This window comes from Mus musculus, chromosome X (genome assembly GCF_000001635.26).
Source record: "Mus musculus strain C57BL/6J chromosome X, GRCm38.p6 C57BL/6J".
Lineage (NCBI taxonomy): Eukaryota > Metazoa > Chordata > Mammalia > Rodentia > Muridae > Mus > Mus musculus.
The window spans coordinates 57,707,235-57,716,258 of record NC_000086.7 but is presented as its reverse complement, the minus strand read 5'-3'; the positions used below and the strand labels follow the sequence as shown (position 1 = coordinate 57,716,258).

Here is a 9,024-nt window from a genome sequence, read left to right as displayed (position 1 = left end):
TGCTACAAATGCAGTTCTTGTCAATATACTAATGACCTTCAGATTCTTCAGAGTATATATATATATATATATATATATATATATATATATATATATATATGTATGTATATACATACACCCACACACACACAGTGATAGAAGGAAAACATACAGCCACTACTTTATTAAACTAGAATAATCCCTAATTACTCTCAAAGTGTTTTTCCTGATATCCACATGTAAGTGTAGTACTCACTCCTCATCAAAGAAACTTCTTTGCAATGGACAGAGACCATTACAGCAAACCACAACCAATCAAAATGCAGAGTTGTGGAGCCTAGTCCCAACTAATATATCTATAATACAACCCCACAGTGAAGGCTCAAGGAACATTGCAGAAAGAGAGTAGAAAGATTTCAAGAGCCAAAGGAGCAGGAAAGTTCCTGTGAGATTGTATCTTCTAGTAATATCAGAAGGTAGACCCATGAAACTGCACCAACATGACTGCCTAAGCCCAAGATAAACAAGCATGTCAATAATAGACATGCCAATTTGGAAGGGGAAAAGATCATAAGGTTTCAAACCTAGACAAACCACTACAGGCAACTGAGGAATATGAGAAGAGAAGAAATAGTCTTCCCTAGGAAAGAGGTTACCAATTGGTTATCTGATACCAAATGGTCAGCCCTGAAAACATATATACATGTAACATTATATAGACTTTGGAGGTGGATGCAGGAAGATCAAGAGTGAAAGCTCATCCTTGCTATACAGGACTCTAGGTCAGCTTATAATACATTAGACACAACAGTAACAATAGTAACGATATACGTTAAAGTATATCCCACTAGTATGGTTAGATATAAATAAGAACATTCTACAATAAGAATTATTAAACTCATCAAAAATCACTTAGAGCGTAGCATGGTTGTTGCAATAACAAGCAAAGCTCCTCCGCATACCCCTATGCCAGCATAAGCCTGGGCCCTTCTGTATGTCATCATGGGAGACATCCCTGAAGCCATAGCCTTAACTGAGGAACTATTGGCAGGCAGTGGTTGCTGTGGGAGGGAAGAACCTTTTCTTCAGTAGTGTATTTGAAGATGAGTTTATCCTTGCTCCGGCAAATAACCCTTCACCCATGCTTATGTAAGAAACCTTAACTAAATTCAGTGGAGCAAAAATAAATCATGAAAGGAAGAGGAGGATTAGTTGGGAAGAAGGAATGGTTCAGAAGAAAACGGGGGAGGTAGGAGAGAATATGTGGGGATCGAATCACAATACATTGTATTTGCATATGAAATTGTCAAATAGAATTGAGTAACCTCTCTTCCATGCACAATCCCTTAGAGTGGTAACTTAGGAGTTAAAGGGAGAAAAGAGCAGTCTAGACTAAGGTTTATTGCTAGCCCAGCACCTACTCAGACAGACTTCAGCACTAAGGAAGGTTTAGAAGCTAAAAAAATTTAAAATAACTGCTATGCTGATATTAAAAGCCATTTTATGAAATGTCATTATAGAGCTAAAATATTCCCCCAGCTGAGAACATTTTCTTCATAGTAACACTACCAGGATGTGATTTAATAGTAAATTTCCTTAACATTTCAAAATCCTGTAATTATAGGTCATTTGTTGAGCTCCAGTCTTTTCCCACAATTGTGGACATCAGCTCAAATTGTGCCTTTTTCTTTGCTGGTAGTTATGAATGACATTTTTTAAAATATGGAAAAGCATATGTATGGACTGGCAGGTATTTCTACTGAATATTGAAAGAGGCTAGTTAACATAGAGACCTTAATAGATACCATGATGTTATGATGCCCTTTAAGAACATTGTTCAGGTTTCTACACATTGGTGAGAGTATTTGACTACAGCAAAATAGTGCTGGCATATAGCACCTTGCTCCTCACAGAAGGAAAGAAAATGTCTGATCCATTAGTAGGACTCCAGCGACATCGACAATCTTTGAGAATTCATTAGCAATGCAGAATCTCAGGCACCACCTCAGCCCTGTAGAATCAGAATTTGTGGTTGAACATTGAGCACATTACAGTTTGATAAGCCTCATAAAACATGATAGAACAGAATCACTGATAGTGGGAAGGGAAAGATAAGGATGGATAGTTTTGATGGTACCCAAAGTCAGAGGTGTGTGCAGGCCTCATTGCCATTGAAGGGAGAGGGAAGCATGGGGAGGAGATACAGATGATGTGGTAGAAGGTTGAGGGAGTCAGTCAGAGAAGCTTAGACTCATCCCTGCTGGCAGTGCAATCAGGGACAAATCAGTGTCCATGGAAGGGGTCTGATGAATTCCGCAATGAGAGCAGGAAGCAGAGCAGAGGTCAGGGCTTAGCTCTTATGCTCTGCATTCTCCCATAGCTGAACCCTCATCTCCCTGCTGCTTTCTGAAGTCTGGTACATCCTTGCTGATAGATTATATGTGAAACTTTTCTCACTGACATGCAGTCTTTAATTCATGGGGAATTTTTGTAAATAACAATGTCAAATGAGTACTTTGTGGGCACATGAGTATGTGAGGTGGGTCAAGTGTGGGGCAGGAAATTTAATATTATCATTGCATATCTGATAGGGAAAATGTACCAGTAAAGGTTCGATCTTTCTTAGAAGGGAGAACAAAATACTCATGGAAGGAGTTACAGAGACAAAATGTGGAGCAGAGACTGAAGGAAATGCCATCCAGAGACTGCCCCACCTGGGGATCCATCCCATAAACAACCACCAAACCCAGACACTATTGCAGATGCCAACAAGAGCTTGCTGAGCTCTTGAGGAGCCTGACAAAGCTGTCTCCTGACAGGCTCTGCCAGTGCCTGACAAATACAGAAGTGGATGCTCACAGCCATCCATTGGACAAAGCACAGGGTCCCCAAGGAAGGAGCTAGAGAAAGTACCCAAGGACATGAAGGGGTTTGCAGCCTCATAGGAGATGCAACAATACCAACTAACCAGTACCCCAGAGCTTCCTGGGACTAAACCACCAATCAAAGAAAACACATGGAGGAACTCGTGGCTCTAGCTGCATATGTAGTAGAGGATGGCCTAGTCGGTCACCAGTGGGAGGAGAGGCCCTTAGTCCTGTGAAGGCTCTATGCCCCAGTATAGGGGACTGCCTGGGCCAGGAAGTGGGAGTGGGTGAGATGGTGAACAGGGGGTGGGGGGAGAGGATAGGGGATTTTTGGAGGGGAAACTAGGAAAGGGGATAACATTTGAAATGTTAATAAAGAAAATATCTAATAAAAAAAAGTGGGTAAGATGTTCTCTGAATTATAGCAGGGATAATTCTAACCTTAACTATCAAATGAAAAGGTGCTATTGAAATCCCCCAACTTGCCATGTTACATGTTTTATTAACTTTTCGTTCTAAATAAGTAAATAAATACCCCCCAAACCAGAGTTGATGAATCTACATCCTCTGTTTTGTTCCTGACTACAAGGTTGAAGTTATACAGAGGGAAGGAGAAGAGGGGTTGGGTGAGTGATGCGAGGTTACATGAAGCTCAAAACCGGAATACTTCCTGAAATAGACACACACGGATCCTGTTCCCCCTTCTAGTCTAGCTGAGAACAGATTTAGTTTGTTCCACTTTTGCAATAATCTGTATTATCTGAGCCTTTGCCCTCACTGTCCTCTTCCACAGCCCCTTTCAATATTTGTTTAGAATCACAGGGCTAGAGGGAAGCACCTTTCACCTGAATTTCAATAACCTTATCAAGGAGCAAGTTGCCCAGAAGAAATATGGAGTCCACCATTCATGTGCATGAAATAGCATGGAGTGTACTAATGGCTATTTCTATTAATAAAGAAACAAGTAAATTAGTTTTCCAGAGGAATACTAAAATTGGTTTCCTTCCTGTACAAAACCATGAAGATATTTATATATAATTTATCTCTCTAAGTTGTCATGTGGCAAAAGACCGCTCGCTGTGCAGCAGGCTTCTCTTGCTACTTAGAGAGAATTACGTGATTAAATAGAGACCTGAAAAGTTTTGAACAAGCACTGAAGGAGAAAAGGTTTCCTCTTCAAGCCTTAATGAAGTGAGCTCATTCCTCCTCCAACATCAACTTAGCCTTGTGTAGTTTGTTTTCTCGCGGGTTAATCACTGACCAGAGCCACAGTGCGGACCACCAGTTTCCAATAAACCATAAAAGGCCGATCAGCAGCCATTGTGCTTTTCTGTAGGGCTTAGCAGACAGCAGCTGAATAAACCTGTTCAAAGTCAGAACAGTCAAGCAGGAGCGCAGAGGCCCAACTGGTGCCTCTGGTGAATCCTGAAAAGCAAATTAATTTATTAGGACATAATTGATGGCATGTGCAAATACACTAGCCAAAGACTCCCCTGTGCTAATTTTGGCATAATTAAATATGGGGCAGTTAATGAATGGTGTGCCGGGAAAGCAACATTATGATAAATAGCCAATTATTACTTACTGTATTTCATACTTGGTATGTTAGATGCAAGCCAATGCCTCTACTTTTGGACTTCAAAGAAATTCCAGAGGGAAAGAACAGACCTGTCTAACTGTGATTCTTCTGAATTCCTCTTTACATAAAGATGGTTGCATGTATAATATACTCAGATGGAGACTTACTTACACATGCAGGAAAGAAAAGACATGAGGTGTATTGATTATATTTCATGTAAATATACACATGCTTTCTTCTTTGGAGAGTCTCACAACTTGTGAGTCTATTAAAAGTACCTGTATAAATGTTGTCTGAGCAGGGCCTCCCCTTAAGGGAAATCCCACTGCCAAAGGAAGGATGGTGCTGGGTGTCTCAGCCTGCTGGGCTATGACAGGCCAAACCGAAGCCACCTACCAATGTGCTTGCTGGTTGATGGGTGGGAACCCTTGACTTGGGTGTCCCTTTGTTTTTCCCACATTGCATCAAAGATCCCTGGTCCCCAAAAGTGCGGGCCAGCATCTGAGATCCAGTAGCCTTTCTAGACTCACAGTACTATAACAACTGATATCTTTGCCTACTGACTTTGAAATGAGAGAAACAAAACAAAAAGGAGAAGGAAACTATATTCCCCATTTAAAACAAATAAGACTTTCTTTATCAGCTTGAGAAATGGGGTATTTGAGCTTGTAAAGAAAGGTGGCTTCTCCCATCTCAACACTGCTATCCACTAACCACTGAAGCTGATTGGTGAAGGCCAGATGAATGTTTTCATTCTTTCTGTTGATGACGACAGATTCTCTTTTGAGTAGTCTGATTTGTGAAGGGTTCCAGGTTCCTTTTCCTCATCACAGTTATCTTTCCAAACTGGAGCCCCTTCTAGCATATCTTAACCACCCTTCACCAGTTTTACCCTCGAAGGGCAAGGCCATTCCAGATGATATGTTCCTGGTTAGTCTGAGACACAGCGCAGAAGGCAGAGGAAATGGGAGGCTCACCTTGTCTGCTCTGGCCATTTTCATTCTCCAGCTGGCAAGAGTATCATTTCTATTCTCTCCATTCTTGGAGTCTCTGATGGCAAAAGCTGCCAGATACGTGACCATCCTAGACACATATGGGAGACACGATGAACCATCGAAAGCAACCAACATTAGACTGAGCCTAAGAAAAGTTTTAGGAATCTGAGTACAGAAGTGCATGCATGTGCATCCTCTCTATGTTTCCTTTTAGAGTGGGGTTTGCAATCAATTTGACATTTAACTACTGCTCGGAGCAACAGAAGATGTTAGATGGACAAAGTTGATATTTTCAAGGTCTGAGGAATTGTCTTGTGGCAGAGGCTTGGCCATGCGATTTGGCCATCTAAAGCCAGAGTGCTAATCAAAGATAGCCTCCAAATAAAAAGGACACTTTGGGAAAGGCAAAACAGCATTTGACTCCAACTAGTAGAGAGTCAATTTACGTTTTCCAAAGTTACCAAAGTCAAAGAGCTTGAGGGCACTTAAAGGAGAAAACATATGCACCAAAAGACACCTGGTTCATGGGGACACATCCCAATGGAGAACATAGACCTGCTAATGGGGCGAGGTGGTGGTGGGGGAGACAGACGCATCATGATGGGCAGATGAGAGGCTGGAATGAAAAAGATATGTATATGACTCACCTGGTTCTAACAAACTTGACAGGCGCACACTACAGTATGCAAGGCCAAAGAGCAAACACTATGAACAACCGTTTGTCTGTGTCACCTTATTAGATATCTTTCTAAGGGCTTCTTTATTCCGAGGAGTCTTGCAAAGCAGATGCCTTAAACTCGGTTTTTGCACATCCTTTGCTATTTTTGAGCAGTTTATTTCTCTCACCTGCACGCCCCATGGGGACTCACTGATTGCTTGAATTCTAACATTTGGAGTGGAACCCATTCATGAAACTTTCTAGCTGTGCGATTCAAACGAAGGCTTCTCTTTCCTCTTTTTGTTCTCACAAGAAAATCAATTCACTTGAAGAGCCTCTTAATCCCGTTTTTGCAATCAACAATTGCCACTTGTATATGGCTCTAATAGATTAAGAAGTGGGATGATGCGGTTGTCTGGTCTAATTCAACCCTATTCAGGTAGCTGCAGCCCAAGGCACTTTGTAGTGCCAAGTGCGCCGCTCGACAGGAAGACTTTTGCTATCATAATTTCCTGTGGAGCTATGCACTGCCCCCACTGTGGAGCCTGAATTACTTTGAATTAGGCCCGACAACCACAGAGAGTCGAAATCCAGCAAGCAACAATAACCAACTCTTTGAGCATGACTTGCATGGGTTATTTTTTTCTTTGCATTAGCAAAGAAAGGAGGAATTTCAAAATGCACATCTATTTAAATGACAGCAACCTGCCATAAATCAAGGGTGAAACAAAAGAAGTAACAGTTGAAGTGAGAGAGAAGTTGGAGTGAAGGAAAAATTAATCAAAACAGTTTTCAAAAACTTCATAGTTTGAGCCTGTGAAAATGTTCAGGCCTACACTATCACCATGACAACCCGTAGCAAGCCCATGTCGGATAACCAGATCAGAAAGGGGCTGTTTTGTAAGGATGAAGCCCTCACATCCATCCGAAGTTCAAGTTTCACTTCTGAATGCCTAATGTTTTTTTTTTCTTTTGCAAAAGTAAGAACGTAGAGACAAAAGCTTTCTTTTGGCGCAGATGTAGGCAAATCTTTTTGGTAGAATTTTAAAATTATCTTACCATGAAGTCCTCGCGAAACCCCAGGCAGGCGTCACCTCAGGTAGACAGTGTTTGTATGCTAAAGCAACTGCTACAAAGGCTCAGACCCAAGTGGGAAATGAACAGTTCTCCGTCAAATCACCAAGCAGATTCCTAGAGTCCCGAATATTGGAAGCATATGGCTAAAATGCATGCTTGCCGGAGACACCAGGTCAGCAAAACGTTCTAGGTAAAGGAAACTGAGCTCTGGCAGCTCTGCTCCCTGCAACTCCTCAATTATTACCGCCGTGGCCCTCAAATGAATTAAATCTAAATGAATCTAGGTTTCTCTTCTTAAGAGCCCCAATCCTTGTTTCTACTCTTTTACCTTTCGGTGTTCAGAATCTACAGAGAACAAAGAGGGAGTCCCACTGATTCAAAACTAGCACAGCAGCCAGACAACAGCGCACAACTGTTCTCTCATGCATGACTGCGATGAGGATAAAAGCAGAGAAAGACTTCTGAGAAAAAGCAACCAACAAAGGAAACAGGAGTGCTGACAAAACTTTTTTTTTCTCTTTCTATTGAGGCAAAAGAGAGGGGGAGAAAAGAGGACGGCTTTAAAAAAGATAGAAGGAGAAAGATTAACAAACAGAAGTAAGAGCCTTCACCCCCCTGTCTTACTTTTAGCCCAATCTGGTCGGAGAAACAAAACCTAGAAGTGGATGAGAACCTATGACACTTTTTCACAGTCAGCAAAGGAGGCTGGTGTCTATGAGCCCTGTTTTGTATTATCAGTTCATTACTTGCTCCGATAACCAGGTTGTGGGACAATGTCTCCTGACTGGAGTTTTCCCCTGCACAGTTAGAACAGGATGCGTGTGAATTCACACATTCTTCCACAGAGGGAGACCCAGGGAAGGCAGGGGAGCGTTTGCATTTGGAAATCACATTCACAAATTAAACATCATTGTTTAAAAAAGAATGACCCTGAGGTCAACGCCACCAGCGTGGCATCACTGGACGGCTGGAGGGAGGGATTCAAAGCACAGGCAACTGCAAACTTTGATTCAGGGCTCCTCACAAAGACTCTCAGATCAGTGTACTCTGCAGTGACTCCCCCAAGCCTGCCCTGCCTGCGTTTTTCCAGATCCCATTAGACACTAATGATTACAAGGCTAAGGAAAGCAGCAGTTTTCACAAGTTCTCAACCTACATCTCAACGATCTTTACCACACCTTAAACTAGGAATTTGATTCACACTCTACTGCCGTTAGTTATCTTTATATATCTATTCATCCCAGAAACTTGGGTATATCTATTTAAGGAGCAGAATCTTATCTTTCAAAATACATTTCAACCACAAAAGAGCCAACAAATGTAATGCCTGCTCTTCAATTTAATTCCTGCCTTCAATGAAGTACTTTCATACAACCTGAAAATTGCACGGAAGAGTTGATATATTTAAAGAGAAGCTTCTATTGCCAGGAGAAAAGGCCTTTTATGTACATGACAGGACTTTACAACAAATATTGTAGTAACATAAAAATATTTTTAGACACATAATATGATATTTTGTTGCATTTATTGCATTTATTGTCTGATACACCCACAATACCACCCCTCCACATCTAGGACTAATTTAGGTGCATTATGCAACATCTACCTCGAGTGAGCTTTTTATCAGGCACACATGTATTCCCATCCTTGTACAAAGCCTCACAGTAACACAATTACATCCACATCCGTAACTCCAATTAAGCACACTCCATTCTGCTTTAACTGTGAGTTAGCACCTATCCTATTATAGATAGTGGAAGTCACAAAGGATAAAATAGCAATGCAATCACTCTGAGCTTACTGTCCTGTTAGACCAAGTAACAATGAACCAATGGTGGCACAAATCAGTGTTTAGTTAGAGCTGAAACA

The 9,024-nt window shown here is 41.4% G+C and overlaps 1 long non-coding RNA gene across 1 annotated transcript; it reads right to left on the bottom strand.

Moving 5' to 3' along the window:
• Nucleotides 1–241: 241 nt before the first annotated feature.
• On the bottom strand, nucleotides 242–7,504 carry Gm52418. The gene is made up of 3 exons (XR_003953039.1): nucleotides 7,138–7,504; nucleotides 5,403–5,508; nucleotides 242–4,271 (listed from the first exon to the last, which is right to left on the bottom strand). It is a non-coding gene; the product is annotated as a predicted gene, 52418 (long non-coding RNA).
• Nucleotides 7,505–9,024: the final 1,520 nt, after the last annotated feature.